The sequence below is a fragment of the Tamandua tetradactyla genome, chromosome 18, assembly GCF_023851605.1.
Source record: "Tamandua tetradactyla isolate mTamTet1 chromosome 18, mTamTet1.pri, whole genome shotgun sequence".
Lineage (NCBI taxonomy): Eukaryota > Metazoa > Chordata > Mammalia > Pilosa > Myrmecophagidae > Tamandua > Tamandua tetradactyla.
In genome coordinates this window covers 50,688,513-50,711,391 of record NC_135344.1, presented here as the reverse complement: position 1 = coordinate 50,711,391, position 22,879 = coordinate 50,688,513, and the positions used below count along the sequence as shown (strand labels likewise).

Sequence of the window (22,879 nt, the reverse complement as noted above, 5' to 3'; positions counted from 1 at the left end):
ATACTTTAAGAGCTATTGATACCCTAGAATTTAAAACATGCTATTTACACAAAGAGCCCCACCACTGAATGCTGAGATAAGCATATTTAAAGAACTACAACATCCCATTTTAATTAATCATCATGATAGATGACTCTAATAAGATGTTATAGCAAACTGTTTGAGGAGTAGAATAGACTATTGTTTCCCAAACTCAACTTTGGTATCAAAGTTAATTTTCAGCACTTAAAGCAGATGGGACGTGGCAGTTTCCAAGTCACCTGCATGTCTTAAGCTTTTACCCTCTACTCAGTAGCTTTGTTCATTGTGCAGATAAGAGGCTGATGGGAAGAGAGATGCATTCAATGAAAGATCCCAAACAAATGTTCTCAGAAAATGAAGATATTGTTCTAGAACAGAGACCAACTGTTCAGGTTAACAGAGCAAGAGCCTTCAGTACTACACTGACTTGTATTTGCTACTGTAAAAGAGAACATGTATATTCTTCAACTCACAATAGTATTAGGTTAAAAAGAAAAAATTGAAATTAATAACCATGTCAGTAAGTAGAGTTCCCCAAGTGATCAAGCATAACAACAGAAGAGTGAAAACTGGAGTTTTTCTTAAAACTCTTAATGTAAATTAATGTAGACTGAAACACTAAAAATACTTTAAAGATAAAACAGCAGAAAACCACAAATAAGTCATTATTAAAAAGCAATGTATACAAAAATTAACTCAAAATGACTCAACTACCCAAACATGAAGTGCTAAGCTATAAAACTCTAGAAGAAAACATAAGATTAAATTTTTATGACCTGGTGTTAGGCAAAGGTTTTTTAGCTATGATACCAAAAACACAAGTGACAAAAGAAAAAACAGATAAAAACAAAAACTTCTGTGCTTCAAAGAACACTGTTTAAAAAAAAAAGTGAAAAAATAATCCACGGAATGAAAAATATTTGCAAACATATATATATAAGGGCCTTGTAACCAGAATACATAAGGAGCTCTTACAACTCAACATAAAAACACAATCCAATTTAAAAAATGGGCAAATTGAATGGACATATTTAAAAAAAAAAAAAAGTTACACAGAAGGTCAACAAGCACGTGAAAGCATATTCAACATCATTAGTCACATGGGAAATACAAAACAAATCCATAATGAAATTCCCTTCACACTCACTGCGTGGTGTCTTCAGTTTTGTATCCCAAATTCAAACGTGTTCTTGGTTTCAATCTGCATTTGTGGGAGTGCGAACCCATTGTAAATAGGATCTCCTGAAAATGCTATTTCGTTAATGTGTGGCCCAACTGAATGAGGTTGGATCTTAATCCAGATTAACTGGAGTACTTTACAAACAGAAGAAATTTAGAAATAGTAGTAGAAAAGCCACAGGGAAGAGCTGGAAGCCTTAAGTCAATGGAACCCAAGAGAGAAAGAAGATGACATCATCATGTGATGGGAAAGCCAAGGAACCCAATGACTGCTGGCCAGTCAGAACATTACCAAACTCTGGGAAGAAGTAAGCCGTCCAGTCTCTGAATCATGAGCCAATAAATTTCCACTCTTAAGCCAACCTACTGTGTGGTATTTATCTTAGCAGCCTGGAAAATTATGACACACTAGAATGGCTATAATAAAAAGGCAGACAATAAAAAGTATTGACAAAGATCTGGAGAAACTAGTGCTCTCATATATTGCTGCTAGGAATGTATCATGGTACAGATACTTTTGAAAAAGAGTCTGGAAATTTTTCAACAAGTTAAACATATGACCAGATGACTCAGGAATTCCATTTCTAAGTATTCTTCTAAGAGAAATTACAATGTGCTCATGCAAAAACTTGTAAACAAATTGTTCACAGCAGCATTACTTATAATAGCCAAAAAGTAGAGATCACCCAAATGTTCATCAATGAATGAATAAATAAACAAAATGTGGTATATCTATACAATGGAATATTATTCAGCTATAAACAGGAACAAAGCAGTGATTTATGCTACAACGTGGGAGAAACTTGAAATCATTATGTGAAGAAAGTCAGACCCAAAAGGCCACATATTGTATGCTTTCATTTACACAAATTGACCAGAAAAGGCAAATCCATACAGAAAGAAAGTAGACTGTTGGTTGTCAGGGCTATGGGGTTTCTTTGGGAGATGATAAAAATGTTCTAGAATTAGATAGCGCTGATGGCTGCACAACTCTTTGGGTAAATTAGAAACCACTAAATTGCACAGTTTTATAAAGGGGTAAATTTTATGGTCTATGAATGATACTTCAATAAAGCTACTGGGGGGAAAGTAATCTACTACATGAGAAAATAATGGGGCTCAGATTTAAGGACCTCAAGTCAGGGTCTGCCTATGCTTACTAAATGCTAGGCACTCTGGGCTCTTCTTCCCCCCTATGTGAATGATGAGATTGTACCGTACAATAGAAAGCCTTCTCTGACTTCAACGATCATGGGAGGAGATCTAAAAACACTGTGACAAGTCCACTATATATCTGGCAGCCCTACAAATTTCACATTCTATTCAGGTTAAGAGGGGAAACTGCCTACAGTTAATAGAGCCCAAAAAGAAAGAAAATCCCAGTAAAACCATCTCAAAGGTGTCAGGTCCACCCAGGTTCTTTCCAACCTTCCCTGACAAATTAACCTAACACAAGCAAATATCTCCCATGAACCAAGGAAAAAACGTAATGCTGACTTAAAATACATGTTGCTTATCAGGAGAACGGTTCTAAATTTTAAATGATGCCTTGAATTTAAATTAATTCAAATAACAGATGAGGACATTGAGACAATGACTACATAGAGCTGGGCAGTACAAATCTCTAATGACATAAATGCAGTAGTAAGTATTCCTTTCAAAATACAGGAATTTTGATAACTATAACAGTACATGGTTACCAAAATATTCTCTCCATTTCTGAGACAGCAACTTTCCCACGTTATATATAATAGTAAACAACAAAATTGATCGCCATTATTACAGAACTCAAAGTTATCTGCTGTAAAAAAAAGTTATCTACAAAGTTATCTGCTTTCATATTTGTAAATCAAGGGATCTGTGCTGTTCATTTTCACGTAATCTCATTTAATCGTCACAAGAGTAGGAGGGAGATATCACCTTTAACTTCACCTAGAAAGAAGGGTGCATATGATATACTGTCCAAAGCAGGATATGCTTGCGAGTGAAAGAGGGCACTATTAATAATTATGCTGGGACAAGAAGGGCAAACTGAGATTACCCTGGGCAAACGGGAATGTTGGGATCTTCTAAAGTAACAAGTTCAGAAAAGTTGCTTAATTTCCCAAGTTCACATATATGGACATGAAGGAATTGTGACTGAAATCCATGTCTGGCTGCAAAAGTTCTGGGGTTAGAATAACTCCCAAAACAAAAAACAGAAGAGAGTTGACAGACGTAGTACCAACCAGTGTTTCTCTACAATTCTGCTATAATTGTGACCTCATCAGTATGACTTTTAGAAGGCTTCCTGAGCTGATTATTGTCATGTCCTCGAACACTTTCTCAAATCTCCTTGCAATTTCTATAATTATGTTAGGTAAGTAAATATGGGGTTTAAATTTTAAAACACTGATGTTGAAACTGTCTATGAGTACAGAGGGAGAACAGAAAAATCCATCCCTGGTTCAGCATTACCAGGAACAACCTCGAAACTAGGTGACAGTATCTGGTTAAGGGAGGTTACTATATACATCATCCAGCAAGCTTAACTGCCACAAGCCATCAATGGCCCTGACTGTACTGCATATGTAGAGAACATTTATTTACATGCAATTTTGCTGCTTTTAAATCTATATATGCAAGCATGCAGGAACAACAACTACAACTATTTCACATGGCAGCAGTCACCATCTAATTTACACTCGGTAGGAAGCTGGGAGTGGATTTCTGATAACTCATTTACATTTACTATACAAATTATCTCTTAATGTTTTAAGCTAAGGAAACTCTGAATAAAATATTTATTACCAAATTTAAGGCACATTTTAATTTTTTCCCGATTGGACTTTAATATACATAGTGCTAATAAGAAATCAGTTAGCTATTTATCAAAACACTCAATTTAATCCCCTTATTTTCAAGTTTAATGTCTGCATATTAAACAAAACCACTCATCAAAGAGATTTCTAAAACACAGACAGTCCTACTGGTGCTATGAGTATATATCTTATTTTTTCAAATTATAAACAAATTTCCTTTGCTTTATAGAAAAATAAACTTTTTAAAAGAGGAAGTATGGATATATTGATGCAACTTTTTTTCTTATATCATGTCAAGGTAGTGGTAAAGCCTAGGAAACTGTAACATGTTTATTTTCTGGGAAAACAATAAATAATGACGGAAAACAATAAATAATGACTGAAAACCCCTCAGGATTGCTACAGATTCAGTTCTTCCTAAATCTTCTAGAATCTACTCTAATGGCTATTTTAAAAAATTATATAATTCTAGCACCAAAAGATAAAGAACTAAACTGTAAATTTATTGAGGGCAGGAACATTATTTTATATTTCTCTGTTCCTCCCACTTGCTTACACTTTACAGGCATATTCAAAAAACTGTTATTTGTACTTCTATAAACAGTTTAGTCACATTAATGAAAGCAGGTAATATGGTCAATCCAAGAAACCACATAATTGAAAAGTTATGTTGAAATTCATGATATGTTATTACTGAGGTGGTTTTCCTTACCTGATTATATCATATGCAGTGTTATATTTAAAATAATTTAGTTTGTACTGGCTGAGTGTACCGTGCAAAGGCACTGGAAAATCGAGCATAGCATGAAAATTATGTCATTTCACAAAGTAGATAATAGGGATACAGATAATAAAGAATCACCTATACTTTCTATTTTTAAAAGGGCTTATTTTGGGATCATTCTTATCCCCATTTCAAAGGGACATCCACTAATTAGTAAACCATTATTAAATACGTGCACATGAGACTGACCTACATCCACATTGGTTTTGCAGGATGTCCAGAAATCTCTACTTTCACCTACATAAATGAGTAACACTTGTCTCCATGAAAACTGGGTAATTATTGACAGCTTGGGGCAGGGATCAGCAAAAACTTTTTTCAGTGAGGTGCCAGAAAGTAAATACTTTAGGCTTTGTGGGCTACATATAATCTGTCATCCTATTCAATGCTGCCACTATGAACAATGTGTAAACAAATGGGCATGGCTGTACTCTAATAAAGCTTTATTCAAAAAAAAAAAAACCAGCAAAATGGGAGCAGTCCAGATATGACCCCATGGGATACAGTTTGCCAACCTCTGGCTTAGGATGAACTCATTGTTATTTAATGAGGGGCATGGGACTCAAGCAAAGCTAAATCAGATGTGTGTGGAGAATAACACATATTTCCATATTTGAGAAACCTTCCCCCACTCCCATATCCAGAAAAGCATTATCTGTTGAATGCTAAAACATTTATATATATACATACATATATATATATATATGATACTAATGATGGCGTATGGCCTCTGATTCTTAATGACATCAGGGTCTGGACTTTGCTGCCAGGCAATTTAGCCCACACCAAGGTGGAGACCATATACTACGCAGTGCCAGAACACACAAACTCGGGGTTCTGAGTCTTTCCGTGGCTTGGTGTAAGGGGGGGTGTCCCATGAACACTTTGAAATTATGTGAAAAACATCATTTTTATGCATATGTCCATTTGCAGTTTTCTTCAGATCTCTAAAAAGTTAAATAAGAATCACACTAAATCTAATCAACATACAAAAGACTGCCCTGTACAGATGTGTACTGGGGTTGGGTTAGATTTGCATCGGACCCTAAGTGTAACTATACCATCTGATTGTATCTCTCGCATTTTTATTGTCACTTTTAATGGCACCATCCTATCTGTTTCTGCCTATTTTCCACAGCTTTTACTACTTTACTTTGTAAATCATTAAATACGCTACTCATCAGTTAAGGGAAAGGATGTGACTACAAGTTTGGGTTTTGTGACTGACATACAACAGAAGCAGAAGCTCTACGATGTATTCCCAAGTCTGGGGCTCTCTGGAAAGAAGGCTGGAGTTCTTTCAAGTCCCACCCCAAGGTAAGTGAAGGATATTATTATACATGTGTTTATGTACAGTTATTTCATACACACATATTTATGCATCATCTAAAACAATTTGGCAACATGTATTTTAAGTGCCAAGAAGAAAATCTAAAGACAGTTATTTAAATTTCCATCTGCCTTAAGCCTTTCTTTCTTTTGTGGGAGGATAGTTGAGGAAGACAAGAAATATTTAAACTAGAAAACCTACTAGTTAGTAATCCCCACTGTTCAGCTGATTCCGATCCTTAACAGTTCTATGGGGTCCTCCTGGTACCTTATTCCAATTAGTAAAACCATGTCTATCCTTGGTCCCTTGCCTGTTAGGTTAATTTTTGTTTTTTTGCTTTTTTTTTTTTTTACATGGGCAGGCACCAGGAATTGAAACCGGGTCTCCGGCATGACAAGCAAGAACTCTGCCACTGAGCCACCGCTGCCTGCCCCTCTTAGGTTAATTTTTAATAAAGATGATCAACAAAAGGTTTTCCATTTTGTAATGAACAATATGAATGGGCAAAAAGTCCTTGTTGGTCCAAGCTGCCCTCTCACCCCACTTCTCCACTTTTCAGCTAGGTGACCTTGAGCAAATATCCCCTTTCTCTCCGCCTCAGTTCTTGTATGTAGCCTTATATCAAAGAGTTTGTACAAAATGGTGTACAATAGCCAGTACCATAGCAAATCCTCAATAAATGTTAACCATAATTATCATCCAGAAGTAAATACTGGTGGCTTTGCTTGTTTGGGGAATCCCTAACAGTTACTCTCAAGAGTTTCATGTGTCTGTGTCAAGAAGGTAAAAGCTATAGCTTTCCTTCAAATTAGCAGTATTTTTTTTTTAAATCACTCACAGGCATGTAAATGGAAACTTAAATACCTGCTTATTTGGACTGTGAAGATCAAAATTATAATTTTTAATTACTACTACTACTACTGTAGTTCTTCAAAATTCCCTTCAAAGAGGTAACTGCAATGTGCATTGAACAGGTTTGCTTTCTCATTTTCCTGACAAATGCACAATCCTGAAGGGGAGAGAATTTATTTTGGTTAATCACATAATGTACATGAAAAATTTTAAAAGTAAGTAATTTAGGTGTAGCTGCCAACGGGGATTGGGCAGGAAAACACATAAGAACCTTTCAAGAGAATGAAGAATAGAAACAAGCACTATTTAATGAAGAAAAGTACTTCTAACTACCTCTCCATGCCAGTAATTGGAGCTATAAAAAGAATATCATTATAGCAAGGTTAAGCCAATACCTTGCAGTCTCAGGAACAAGTCAGAAAAAAATTTGAAGGTATTCTAATTTTCTAAGTACTCAGCAATCTTAGTAGCAATCAACTTATAAGTGATCTTCAAACTACAATGGCTATCTTTTGCAATACTTTTTCGTCCCTGCTGGGTCAGAAAATTGGCTGAAGTCCTACTGCAAAATCTAAACGCACCTTTTAAATTACTAAGTGCAGGTCAGCAACCTTGGAGTCTAGGAAAGCTAAATTCCGTTTAAGTGATTAATTCAATCCCTATGCCAACAATTACTTGAAATTATTTAAAAGTTATTACAACCTGCTAAAAAAATATGGCTTAAGGGTTGCAACATTTCTAACCACAAGCTTATTAACTCTGATCTTTTACATCATTAGCACTGGCTCTATTTCCTCCTGATCAACGATATTCACTCTCATGGCTTGATTTTTCACCATTACCTTAAAATTTCCCAATACTATTTCTCTAACCCTGAACTCTCCCAAATTTCCAACATCAGCTGAACTGAATTTCCAGTAAATACCTCAAGCTCAAACTACCCACAAATTATCACACTACTTTCCCATACCTCCAACTAAAATAGTCATTAAGAGTCATATTTCCAGCATATGGAAACTGTACATTCTCACTCTCTTGAAAATTAGGTTAAGAGCCATGAGTATAGCCACAGGATAAAGTTCTTTTCAAAATCTGCTTACAGACTTGCCTTTCAGGCCTCATCTCCTAACACCCTCCTCACAGTCTTCCATTGGGGACGTTCCTAAACTCCATCAAGAATACCATTCTTCCTCTTCTAAACCTAGCAAAACCCTACTCTATCTTTCATGACTAGTTTAGATTCAACTGTTTTCTGTAAAACCTGCCCAAGACATCTTGGCGATACTAACTGACCACCGAGATGATGCATGTCTGTGTTTATCACACCAATAGTTAATTATCTAAGAATTCCCTACCTAGTGGGCCAATGAATTCCTTGAGGATCAGGACTACATTTCTTAACTTTTGTTTTCCTAGCACTAGGAACTGCGCTTGTAAGACAGCAAGTATGTTACAGCAAAGTGGCAGGTTACAAATCAACACTCAAAAATCTGTAGTGTTTCTATACACTAATAATGAACAATCTGAGAGAGAAATCAAGAAAAAAATTCCATTTACAATTGCAACCAAAAGAATAAAATATTTAGAAATAAATTTAACTGAAGAGACAAAAGACCTATACAAAGAAAACTACAAGAAATTGTTAAAAGAAATCACCAAAGACCTAAATAGATAGAAGGGCATACCGTGTTCATGGATTGGAAGACTAAATATAGCTAAGATGTCAATTCTAACCTAAATTGATTTACAGATTCAATGAAATACCAATTAAAATCCCAAAAACTTACTTTTCAGAAATAGAAAAACCAGTAACCAAATTTATCTGGAAGGGCAGGGTACCCCGAATAGCCCAAAGTATCCTGAAAAAGAAAAATGAAGTCGGAGGTCTCATGCTACCTGACTTTAAGGTGTATTATGAAGCTACAGAGGTCAAAACATCATGGTAGTGGCATAAAGATAGATATACTGACCAATGGAATCAAATAGAGTGTTCATATATAGACCTTCTCATCTATGGACAATTGATCTTCGATAAGGCAGTCAAACCCACTCACCTGTGACAGAACAGTCTCTTCAATAAATGGTGCTTAGAGAAGTGGCTATCCACATGCAAAAGAATGAAAGAGGATCTATATCTCACACCCTATACAAAAATTAACTCAAAATGGATCAAAGACCTAAGCATTAGATCTAAGACCATAAACCTGTTAGAAGAAAATGTAGGGAAATATCTTATAAATCTTATAACAGGAGGCGGTTTCCTAGACCTTATACCCAAAGCACGAGCATTGAAGAAATAATAAATAAAACGGAACTCCTCAAAATTAAACACTTTTGTGCATCAAAGAACTTCGTCATGAAAGTAAAAAGACAGCCTACACATTGGGAGACAGTATTTCAGATAAAGGTCTAGTATTTAGAATTTATAAAAAGATTGTTCAATTCAACAACAAAAGGACAGACAACCCAATTACAAAATGGGCAAAAGACTTGAACAGACACTTCTGAGAAGAGGAAATACAAATGGCCAAAAGACACATGAAAAGATGCTCAACTCCCCTGGCTATCAGGGAAATGCAAATCAAAACCACAAATGAGATATCATCTCATACTCACCAGAGTGGCCATTATCAATAAAACAGAAAACGACAAGTGCTGGGGAGGATGTGGAGAAACAGGCACACTTATCCACTATAGGTGGGAATGTCAAATGGTACAACCGCTGTGGAAGGCAGTTTGGCAGGTCCTCAGAAAGCTAAGTATAGAATTGCCATATGACCTGGCAATACCATCGCTAAGTATCTACTCAGAGGACATGAGGAAAAGGACACAAATGGACATTTGCACACCAATGTTTATAGCAGCATTATTTACAAATGCAAAGAGATGGAAACAGCCAAAATGTCCATCAACAGATGAGTGGCTAAACAAACTGTGGTATATACATACGATGGAAAATTATGCAGCTGTAAGACAGAATAAAGTTATGAAGTATGTAAGAACATGGATGGGCCTTAAGGACATTGTGCTGAGTGAGATTAGCCAGAAACAAAAGGACAAATACTGTATGGTCTCACTGATATGAACTGACATTAGTGAATAAACTTGGAGAATTTCATTGGTAACAGAGACCATCAGCAGATAGAAATACGGTAAGATATTGGGTAATTGGAGCTGAAGTGATACAGATTGTGTAACAGGACTGAACATAAAAACTCAAAAATGGACAGCACAATACTACCTAACTGTAATACAATTATGTTAGAACACTGAGTGAAGCTGAATGTGAAAATGATAGAGGGAGGATGGCTGGGGGCACAAATGAAATCAGAAAGAAAGAAAGACGATAAAGACTATGGTATAATCTAGGAATGCCTAGAGTATATAATAATAGTGACTAAATGGACAAATTTAAAAATGTTTTTGCATGAGAAAGAACAAAGGAAAGTCATTACTGCAGGGTATTGAAAATAGATAGTAATTAATATTTTAAAATTTTAACTTATGTGTGAGACTAAAGCAAAAAATGTTTATTTGGTACAAAATTTATATTTTGACTAGTGCTGTTCCTAATATAACTTATGTGAACAGCTTAACTGAACACCGTAAGTACATGGAACCTTGAGTAGGGCATAAGATTGTGCAGGTTTGTCCAGACTGATGCTCCAATAAATCCCAGAGTGAGTAAAAAAGTATTTGTAAAGTCCGCTTGGGAGAATGGTGAGAAAGAGGGAAAATTCAACTTCCCTAAGTGGAGAATTCTTGATAGTCTCACAAGCAGTGAGGACAACCAAAGCAATAGGCTGAGTTCCCAATCTTGGGGTTTGTTCATACGAAACTTAACCCCACAAAGGATAGGTCAAGCCTACTTAAAATTAGGCCTAAGAGTCAAGAGAACCTCTTTTGTTGCTCAGATGTGGCCCCTCTCTCCAGCCAACACAAACAAGCAAACTCACTGCCCTCCCCCTTTCTATGTGGGACATGACTCCCAGGGGTGTGGACCGTCCTGGCAACATGGGACAGAAATCCTAGAATGATCTGGGACTCAGCATCAAGGGATTGAGAAAACCTTCTCGACCAAAAGGCGGAAAAGTGAAATGAGACAAAATAATGTGTCAATGGCTGAGAGATTCCAAACAGAGTCAAGAGGTTATCCTGGAGGTTATTCTTACACATTATATAGATATTACCTTTTTAGTTAAGGTACAACGTAGAGGCTGGAGGGAACTGCCTGAAGATGTAGAGCTGTGTTCCAGTAGCCATGTTTCTTGAAGATGATTGTATAATGAGCTTAAATACTTTTTTATCATCACAATCGACTTTTTTTTCCTTTTTTGTGAACAATAACAAATAGGCAAAAAAGCTATAAATTTCCAAGCACAGCACTACAGTTAATTGTAGAACGCATTTTAGAGTTTGACATGGATTACAATTTCATAATTTTAGGTTTTTACTACTAGCTTCTCTAAAACACTGGAGACTAAATGAGATATCAATTTAATGATTCAGTATTCACATTCATTTCTTAAGTCCTATCTTCTATGTATAATTTCACCATCACCTTTGATCATCTTTGATCTTTCCATACCTTTCATTGGGGTTGTTTAGGCTATGGCAATTCTAAATTTTTTATATTGGAAGGGTCTGTCACTGATATAGAGTAGGGAGATGGAACTATCTGATGTTCTGGAGAGGTTGGGCTAGGTGTCAGGACTTTTCTGGACCAGGGACCCATCTGGAGGTTGTAGGTTTCTGGAAAGTTACTCTACTTCTCCGTCAGTGCATCCTTCAGCCACCTGCATTCATTGGGAATCATGTAGAGGGCCCAAAGTCCACAGTCCATCAACATTCTCAATTTTAGATAATTTCATGGTTCCCAAGAGACAGAAAAGCAATAAACATATCCTCACCAAATAGGAAATTTAAACCTCCTCTTAACTCCTGTCCCTTACCCCATTATTTACCTCTGCTGTTGCTGTGGGGTAGTCCTGATGGTTTCCTTTTGACCATAGCTCATAGCATGCAGTAGTAGTTTTCCCCTGTGCCCTGGACTTAGACACTCTTTATACAAGAATCTTATCTTTGAAGTAATTCTTACAAGAACTCATTTATATTTCTACTGTGAGTCAGTGGGAAACACAGGTGTATAAACTCCTTTCAATCTTGTTCATCTTCAATATAGTAATATTATTTCTAGAGAATCACCTGTGCTCCTATATATTCCCTTACTTTGGAGTTCAACCTCATTAGCTAATGGTTCAACCATCTCTAGCTTCTAGGTATCTCTAAGGTCCCTGTATTCTGTCTCTGATTATATTTTTATGCTGGTCATAAAAGTGGAATCATACAGTATCTGTCCTTTTGTGTCTGGTTGATTTTGCTCAGCATTATGTCCTCAAGGTTGATCCATCCTGTCATGTGCTTTTCAGGACATCATTTTGTCTTACTGCTGCATAATATTCCATCATATGTATATATCACATTTTGTGGATCCACTCATCTGTTGGTGGGTATTTGGTTTGTTTCCATCTTTTGGTAATTGTGAATAATGCTGCTATGAACATCGGTGTGCAAATGTCTGTTTGTGTCATTGCTTTCAGCTCTTCTGGGTATATATCAAGTAGTGCTATTGTTGGGTCATAGGGCAGCTTGATATTTAGTTTTGCCAAACAGTTTTTCATAGTGGCTGCACCACTATACATTCCCACCAGCAGGGCATAAGTGTCCCAATTTCTCCACATCCTCTCCAACATTTATAGTTTCCTGGTTATTTAATAGCAGCCATTCTTATAGGTGTGAGGTGGTATCTCATTGTAGTCTTGATCTGCATTTCTCTTATAGCTAGTGAAAATGAGTATCTCTTTACATGCTCTTGAGCCATCTGTACTTGCTCTTCAGAAAAATGCCTATTCATATCTTTAGTCCATTTTATAATTGGATTGTTTGTTCTTCTGTTGTTGAGTTGTTGCCATAACTTTTTATGACCATCAACTAGGTGGCTTACAGCAACAAAAAGCTCTGAAGGCAGAAGTCCAAAATCAAAGTGTTAGCAGGGCTGCACATCCTGATAAGTTTCTAGGGGAGATTCTGTACCTCTTCTCTTCCAGCTTTCTGGTAACTCTAGGGAAATCTTGGTTTGGGGCTGCATTACTCCAATCTCTGACCCTCTGGTTACAATGCCTCCTCCTCCTCCTGTTGCTCAAATCTCTGCCTTTCTCTCATCAGGATACCTGCACTGGATTTAGGTCTCACCCCAGTAATCCAGGATGATCCCATCTCAAGATCCTTAACTACATCTGCAAAGACCCTTTTTCCAAAGAAGGTCACATTCACAGCATCCAGGACTGGATGTGGGCTTCTTTTGGAGGACCACCATTCAATCTACTATAATGTGTATGTGTGTATTTTGCCAAAGAAGAGGCTCTTACCTGTTGTTAAATGAGTAACCCTGACCATTTATAGGGGATAGGTGGTTCAGAGACTACTCCTTGATTTTTCAATATAATTATCTCCCACTCCATATTGCGATACTCACTATAAGTCCTTGTGTCACATGCTTTCATTGAACTATTGGACTAAAAGATACTTCCTGCCTCTACCATAATGCTTCTGATTTAGGTTGTTATTGATTATAAGAGAAATATTTTTTGGTAGTATTTTCTTTAAATCAAGAAAGAATAAACACACTGATTAAACTATGACACATCATTAATTGTGACACATCCTGATTTCAGATATTAAAATATGCATCTTAGCATCAATGAAATGGTATTTCCATTTTGAAATATATAAGCAGAACAAATTAAATGTTTTGATTAAATATTATTGCATACTATATGTAAATAATTCAGTAAGTCCAAAGAAAGACATATACTCATATACTGTGTCTTCTCTAGGTTTTAGATAGTTTGAGAAGTCAGAGCATGAGAAAGAATTCTAAAATCCTGGAGCTGAAGCAGGAAAGAGTAGATGCTGGAATCATCACTTCTTTCCCTACCCAAAATACACTAAAAGAGAAAAGGGTCAGGAGGTGAAAAATAGAGTATGTACACTTGTATATGTATTCGGGTGGGGCTGAGGAAGCTGGTATCTTATCAGAGAAGTATTAGTGAAGGAATTTGTTAACAATTAAAAAATATGATCCAAGAGCTCACGCCTCCTGCTGGAGGAAGATGACAATGACTGGTTGATTTATTAGAGGACAGTACATATCTAGTAGAGAGTTCTAAAATGATTCATCTTTGTGATACACTGTAGTGTACAGAGCCCACATGCAGTATATGGAAGAAATCACACTTGGTTTAGTGTCCAGAGAAAAGCCCTGGCTCCACCAACTGGTTCACTGTCATTAACCTAGCCCAGTCCAATGTCATTGTCTATAAAATCACAATAGTACCCCTACTCGACAGGAGGGAAGAAGGTTCAAGTAAGGCAATGGCTATGAAAATATTGTATAAACTATGGGGACCCGTGTAGGTCACCATTTTTGTCAAGAATTCATACTGTTTTAATTTGTAAAAGCTGCAGGAATGCAATACACCAGAAACAAATGGCTTTTTAAAAAGGGAATTTATTAAGTTACAAGTTAACAGTTCTAAGGCCATGAAAATGTCCAAAGTAAGGCATCCAGGGAAAGGTAGCTTGATTCAAGAAAGGCTGATAGGTCCAAAACACCTCTCTCAGCCGGAAAGTTACATGGTGACATCTGTTAGCTTTTTCTTCTCATTTCCTTGGGGCATTCTCCTTCTGCATCTCCAAAAATTTCTGACTGTGTGGGCTCTGTTGGCACTGTAAGAGCTCAAGCTTTTTCCAAAATGGTTTCCTCGTAAAGGGCTCCACTAAATGACCCCACCTTGAATGGGTGCTCACACACCTCCCCAAAAAACATCTAATCAAAAGTTACTACCCACAGTTAGGTGGGTTAAGGGCTCCATGGAAACAATAAAAAAGATCCCACCCAGATATACTGAATGAGGATTAAAGGACATGGCTTTTCTGGCACAAATAATAGCTTCAAACTAGCACAAATAACTTTAACTGCATTAACACATTCTCTATTGGGTGCACTAGGCAAAACCATTGCAGTTCATGCCACATCATTATAAACCCACAAGGTTTTACAGCCTACACATAGGATGAGAACATTTTATTTTGGTGTTTCACTACATCCTTGCAGATACATTAGGGATAAGCTGGAGCATTCTGACAACCCCTGGTCACACAGACAAGATTTCTGGTTCATCTGGTGAAGATTCACAAAAAATTCTGTGAAACATACGACAGAAAGAGAAGAAAGGTTTCCTGTACTGAGGCAGCTTAGAAAGAAAAGTGATAGTAACTTTTAAATATATATGACCCAAAGCTAATAAAGTTCCTCATGGAATCCAGGTTGAAACTCACGTAGTAGATAAAGTTGCTGAGGGCCATCTAGGTTATGCATTCTCTTTGCAGACAATTTGGGTTTTGATATTGGGATACGTTGTCCTACATTTTTTCTAAAAGGATTTAATTTTGGTTCTTGCATGTGAAATTAAAAGGAATCTGGAAGACAGCGCTATCAAAGTTTTTTTGGGGAGGGTGAAATGCAAGAAAAATGAATCTTAAGTCTTTCAAAATGAACATATATGGAGCATTATGGGATTTTAAACAAATACACGTACCTATACATTAAGAATAGTGTGTCTTTGTACAAAAGATAATGGGGAAAATACACTTACAATTAATTGTCTGAAGTTGAGTGCAACTTGCAGATGCTTTTCAAATTCTAAAACACATAAGTCTCTCAGACACACACACACACACACACACACACGCATGCACGCACAAATGGCAGCTTAATAAATTATCTTTTTAAAACAAATTCTTCCTGGGAGAAAACGTATTGCCAAAGCATTTAGATGATGCTTCCCCAGAAGGCATTTAAAAAGTTACTATCATTTCCTTGACTCACCAGGGTAGCACTGACTTTAAAATGAATTAGCATTTTCTTTAGGAAAAAAACTATCAGACCACCCACAGCCATCAGAAAAGAAGAGTAAACCAAGATTAGGGAAAGCTCTAGCCATATCTTTTCTTCTTTGAAGAATTAAAGGATTGTTTTCAGATTTCATTAACCTGTATATTCTTGGATCATAACCCAAGGCACTCTCTGAAAGACAGGTGTGGCTGAAGTGTGTTTTCCTACCGTTAAAGAGCAAAAGAAATATGACATAGATTGTTCAAATCAGTAAAAACAAATAGGCTTTTTTTTAAAAAAATGGACTAGCCTACCAGCAATCTGGAAGACAATTTAAAACTTATACCATACGCAAAAATTAGTTCCATATGGATTAGAGACTTAACTACAAAAAATTAAAAATCTTCCTAGAAAACCTAAGACACTACAAGTATAAGGTCAAGGAGAACTTTCTTAGCCAAGACAGAACACAAGTTAAAAAAAAGGGACTTGTTTGACCTTGTGAAAATTAAAAACTCTTAAATTTATTAATATAACATAAACAAAACCAACAGACAAAATAAATCAGGGAAAATATTTCTATAATATACAAATAACATCTAGGAACTGGCAAAAATAAGTAAACAACAGACAAAACAGCAGAAGGTATGATTTCAATATATAGAACAGTAAATACAAACAGTAAACAGACAGGCAGAAAGTAGCATATAATCACCAATAGTTAGGGAAATGCAAATTAATGTAGCAATGAGATAGCACCTTAAATCTATCAGGCTGGTAAATGCTTATTAAAAACCTTATAATACCTAAGGTTAAATAGATTTGGAGAAATGATATTCTCATACATTGATGATAGTAATGAAAATTGTTATGGACTTTCTGGATAGCATTTCAGCAACATCAATTAAATCAATTACACTAACATGAATTGGGTTGTGATAATGGGATATAGCACGTGATTATTTCTACATTCTTTCTAAAAAGATTTAATTGTGGTCCTAGCATGTGGAATTAAAAGGTATCAGAAAGACAATGTTATGAATTTTTTTTTAGGAGGAAAGTGAAAGATGAGAGAAACCACAGAATTCTATATAAATGATAAAAATTAATGACATTATGTACATGGAGGTTTGCTGCAGTACAATTCATGAGACCAATAATTGTAAACAAACTGAACAGTAATCAGTTGAAGAATGATTATATGAGCTGTAGTATTTCCACACCATGGAATATTATACAACTGTCTTAAAAGAATGAATTTGTGTTATCCTAATGATTTAGAGTAATTTCCATGAGTGATATAAGCAAGAGGCAAAAAATATGTGTAAAAGAATAACAGCATGTTGTATATGTATATTTATATGTATAGGTGACACAATTATAGAGAAAATTTGAAGAATGTGTACTAGATTATTAAAATGGATTATATTTTAGAGTTGGACAAGTGAGGGTTGATATGAAGAGAAGAAAAGAGAAGAATGTAAAAAGAACAAAAAACATGAAAACAGTAAATGGGGCAGCACATTTAAGTAAAACTGTAAACGTCTGTATCTGTGAATAGACGCATGAAAGGACAATCATCAAAATGTTTGGTGGTTATTCTGCAGTGGTGGGATTTCAGACTATCTTTATATTTTTAATGTACTATTCAAATTCTTTATAGTGAATATGTTTATGATTAGGGAAATGAAGTTTTGCTTCATTTTGACAATTTAAAAAACCAAAGAGACTATAAATGGTATTTATACTTAGTTCATATATTTTTCTCTTTACCTGCTGTGCTGGTTTGAAAGGATTAAGTAGCCTAGAAAAGCCATATTTTAATCCTGATCCATTTTGTAGAGGCAGTCGTTCCTTCTAATCCCTCGGAAAGCTGATTAGATTATCTTCGTGGAGATTTAACGTGTCCAATTGTGGGTATTAACCTTTGATTAGAGGGAGATGTGACTCTACCCATTACAGGTGGGTCTTGATTAGTTAACTGGAATCCTTTAAAAAAGGAAACATTTTTGGAGAGAGCTTGAAAGCTGGGAGAACCTCAAGAGATCATGCAGCCAGAGACTGTTGGAAAAGGACCCTGGAGGAGCTTCATGAAACAAGAAGCCTGGAGAGAAAGCTAGCAGACATCGCCATGTCTGCCATGTGTCTTTACAGTAGAGAGCAAAACCTTGAATGTCATTAGCCTTCTTGAACCAAGGTATCTTTCCCTGGATGCCTTAGATCGGACATTTTTATATCCTTGCTTTAATTTGGACATTTTCATGGCTTTAGAACTGTAAACTTGCAGCTTAAGAAATTTCCCTTTTGAAAAGCCATTCCTTTTCTGGTATGTCACATTCCAGCAGCTTGCAAATTAGAACACCTCCCCTCTCATCTCCACTTAGCATGAAACTTCCCACTGATGTCACATAATATTCAACTATATGACAATCTATTCAGATTGATATTTTCCCAGTTGAATTAGGAAAAAAGAGAAGATTGGGGGAAAGGCAAATGCAATTCACAAGCTACCTAATTAAAGTAAATCTGAACCTTTTCTTTAGCATTAAAAGAGTCTCTTAAAGTTATCCAGACCTTCACTTTTATCAGCGGTTACCTCAACTCCTTCATAAATGCAACTATTTATAGAGCTTCAGTGCTAAACTGGCGGACTGATATCTATTTCATTATCCATCAATCACTGGATATATGTACAGAGAGAGTTAAGCTGGGCTTTTCCTTCTTATCTGTTTTCCCTTCCTTAGCCATTACAATAAAGTAGGAACTTTGCACAATCAACAGAAGAAACGAAATGACAATCACATTTGCCTTTCTCAGTGTCTTGAAATTAGGAATTTCTATCATTTATGCTCTAATGTCGTTACTCAGATTCTAAGCTTCAACAGATTTTCAAGTCACTATAGTCCTTATGAGAGGAAAAATAGGAGCTACAGTAGAAAGCTCTCTTAACTGCCCAAAATGTCATACCTTCAGAGTTTTGTTACGAATATTTAAAAAGAATTAATTTTTTTTATGGACTTGTCAATTTAATTTGTAGTCTTTAAGCCAGTAATGATGATTCTAGTTTGTAAGTTTCATGCAATGCACAGGAATTTATTAGCAGTGACGTTAAATGTACTTATAGCTGCAAAGATACAACACGTTTTATCAAGATTTCCCCATGATTATTTAGAGAGCCGGCCATAAGGCAACAGGGAACACAGCATATTTAAATCCAATGTACAGGTTGATAAAGAAAACTAAATAACAATTATTCCATTTGAGAAACAAAGTTAAGGCTTATACCTAAGTTTACAGTTCTAAGGCTGTGAAAATTAAGGCAAGGCTATGAAAAGGTCCAAGTTAAGGCATCCAGGGAAAGATACCTTGGTTCAAGAAGGCCGATGATGTTTAGGGTTTCTCTTTCAGCTGGAAAGGCACATGGTGAACATGACAACTGCTGCTAGCTTTCTCTCCAGGCTTCTCCAACCCCTTTCCCAGGGATGTTTCCTTCGTTCATCTCTAACAGCCTCTGGCTGTGTGGGCTCTGTTGACGCCAAAGCTTTTGCCAAAGTGGTTCCCTCTTTTTTTTTTTTTTTAATATTTTTATTGATAAATCTTTTACAAACATTCCATACATGATATATAATCAATGGCTCACAGTATCATCACATAGTTGTGTATTCATCACCATGATCAATTTTCAGTACATTTGCATCATTCCAGAAAAGAAAGAAAAAGAAAAAAGAAAAAACTCATACATACCAAACCCCTTACCTTATCCCTTCCTCTCACTGATCACCAATATTTCCATCTACTCAATACTCAATTTATTTTAATCTTTGTCCTCCCCACTATTTAATTTTTATCCATTATTTTTTACTTATCTGCCATACCCTAGATAAAAGGAGCATCAGATTCAAGGTTTTCACAATCACACAGTCACACTGTAAAAGCTGTATCATTATACAATCACCTTCAAGAAACAAGGCTACTAGAATACAGCTCAACAGTTTCACGTACTTCAGTTCCCTCTTAAAGGGCTCCAGTAAGCAACCCCACCTTTAATGGGTGGAGACACATCTCCACAGAAACAATAAAAGAGATACCACCCAGCAATACTAAAATGAGGATTAAAGGACATGGCTTTTCTGGGGTACACAACAGATTCAATCTAGTACACCCTCCAATAACGGACTTCTTAAGTAGAACAGTCACAAGGTTTTAGTCCATGCTCAAGAATGAACAGAGAACAGGAAGTTGGGGCAAGAAGTTCACACTATCTTAGCTAAGGAAGAACCTGTATTAAGGAGACTTCAAGGAGCTTGGGGTCCAATGCATAGCTATTTTGATAAGCTCTTGAAGATGAGAAAAAGAGAAAAGGCATCAAAGCCAAAACTGGGTAGCAGGGGCTGCCAGGCAGCTCCTAATATCTGATCCACCTATTCCTCTGTTCCCTGCCTACCATGCAGCCATACACAGGTGCATGTCCTGACAATGAGAGGTAAGTGAAGTGCCCCATAGGACACCCTGGGGGTAAAAGCTACAAACTCTGTGCTGAGGATGACAGCAGAAAGACAGAAGGAGCCTGGGGCCTTCACTCTGGGAACTGCCATATCAGTTCTCTATGTACTTTTAGATTTCTTTGATGTGAAAAAGAATGTCCATCTTGTATAAATGAATATATAAATGTTTTCTTTGTCTCTGTTATGCACAATTACAATTAGTTTTAACTGATGCACCTGGCCCTAAGGAGTCTGTAAAGAGTTTTTCTGATTCTGTCTACTAACTGGTCAAAAGATGGGACCAAAATAACCAAAAAGTAGTAGTATGGTATCTAAATAAAGTTTTATGTTGCATATTTATTTATTATTTTTATTAAGTTTTTTTTTTTTTAGTAGGCACTGGGAATCGAACCTGCGAGAACTGCACCTGCTGAGCCAACGTGGCCTGCCCTGCATATTTATTTTTAAGTAGGTAATTTGAACCTTCTAGAACTCTTTCTCAAGAAACAACTAACTAAACCGCTTTCGACTTGGGTATGGAACTTGATTTATTTTGTGGGTCAGTGGTCCAAGGTAAAAATGGATCCTCAATCTTAGTTCAAATGATTAACAACCTGAAACGGACTAAAAGTGAAGAACTCTGAGCATACACTACTGAGGACCCAAAAGGTCAATGAAGGACGTGTTAACACTGTAATTCCTTCCACTGGTTACTTGCCCATTACTACTAAAAGAAGACAATGGCAAGCCAAAGTGAGTATGAATCATGGAATACAGCATTCTGCACAGGTGAACATGCTGGAGTTATTCAAGTGGACTTCCTCTGGCATTCTATTAACCTTTTTTTAAATAGACTACATAACCTTCTATAACCAATGCTTACTAATTACCTACAAGGTAACAGATACATTTAAAAAAGAAACATTTACTCTTTTTCTGTTACTTTTAGGTATTTGAATCTAGTTCCCAGCTAGAAAAAAAGATACTGTCAATGTGAACTAATTATCAAGGGCGAATTTTCATTTCTAACATCCTAAAGCCTTGTATTGAGAAAATTGTCAACTCGGAAAAAAATAAAAAAGCATCTGGCCAAGGAAATGTTTCCCTACTGAGGGGAAAATTAAAAAGAGAATGAAACTTATTTTAAATCTTCACAGGAATACACACATAACACTACTCCTAGACATTTATATTCCTCTTAAAGCTATAACCAGGCCTAATACAAGTTAAATATTAACCTGAATAACAAATATCTTTATAACTAAAAAGACTTCATATTGCATTTTAAATTCAATAATTCAGTATTTATTAAACAACCATTAAGCCATCAAAGCCCAAGTGGTATTTAAATATTTCCAAGTAGGCTAAGAATTAGCAGAATTAATTAAAATGCTGTGCCCTATAATTGTAAAGTAATTCACCCAGAGAACTGGAAGAGGGCCTGGGAACATTGTTTACCCCCCTCTTTTACCACTATGTAATACTCCTGCTGTGGCATAAAAAGAAACTCATTGTCTGGAATTAAGACTCCATGGTTTCAAATCAATCTTGGGGCTATTCTAGGGAGATGACAACTGTACTAAATTAGCAGTTGTAGTTTTGTAACACTATTAGAATCAAGTGGTTCGCTTTGCTTAGAAACGAAATTGCTGGTGCCCAGAGAAGATGAGGCAATGGGTAAAGGGTTGACTATCCAAGCAGCCCTTTCTTCACTATAAAGAGCTGACCAGCTTCTAAGATTTATAGTATTCTAGTTCATAAACTTATGAGTCATGTGAACAACTTGATGATAATAAAGATTAAAATTCAATGACATGACATTTTACTATGTAAAAAGGGCATCGTGATTTCCTAATGAAAGAACTATCAACTTCTAAAAATTGAAAAATGACTTGTAATTTCTAGAAATAATTTATTTAAAATATTAATAACTGCTGACCCTAAGAACCATTATTTTATGAATCATAATGGTCTACTAGTATCTATTTTTGCTGCTGCTAATATTAGGATCTACCATCTTAGTTCCAATTTATATATTTATGAATATAAAGCCTAAATCAATAGAAACAAGAGCAAAATTATATTTCAGACTTACAGAGCTCAGATAGCTTTGATAAACACACATTTTTGGACCTTACACTTTTTTAATAGTAAGATTAGTTCATTCATTTATTAAAGTGACTCCTACCTTCTAGGCATTATGCTAAGAGCTGAAAATAGTAAAAATAAATTCAAGTAAACAATCTTATAAAATAGGGTGTTGGGGTGGGGGCAGGAGGTGGGAGAGGCTCTTCACATGAAAGTGTCTTCTAAAGGAATTAATCCCATGAGATTTAAAATATTTTGAAGAGCATTTTATATTTTGTCAAATATATGACAAAATAATACATAAAACAGCAATAAACATTATTTTTCAAGTTGCATATAAAAGCTGCTGTTCTTAAGATTGATAGTCCTGCAGAAGACAAGTTG

At 35.9% G+C, this 22,879-nt stretch overlaps 1 protein-coding gene and 1 long non-coding RNA gene across 4 annotated transcripts in view; one reads left to right on the top strand and one right to left on the bottom strand.

Annotated features, from left to right (window-relative positions):
* Positions 1 to 22,879, bottom strand: part of GAREM1 (GRB2 associated regulator of MAPK1 subtype 1) — a 209,145-nt gene that overhangs the window by 180,619 nt on the left and 5,647 nt on the right. The window lies entirely within an intron of this gene.
* On the top strand, positions 3,484 to 21,614 carry LOC143662185 (uncharacterized). 2 transcript variants are annotated; one of them, XR_013165214.1, is made up of 3 exons: positions 3,484 to 3,559; positions 5,924 to 6,102; positions 20,801 to 21,614. It is a non-coding gene; the product is annotated as an uncharacterized LOC143662185 (long non-coding RNA). The 2 variants fall into 2 exon arrangements; XR_013165215.1 differs by lacking the exon at positions 20,801 to 21,614 and adding an exon at positions 6,477 to 6,582.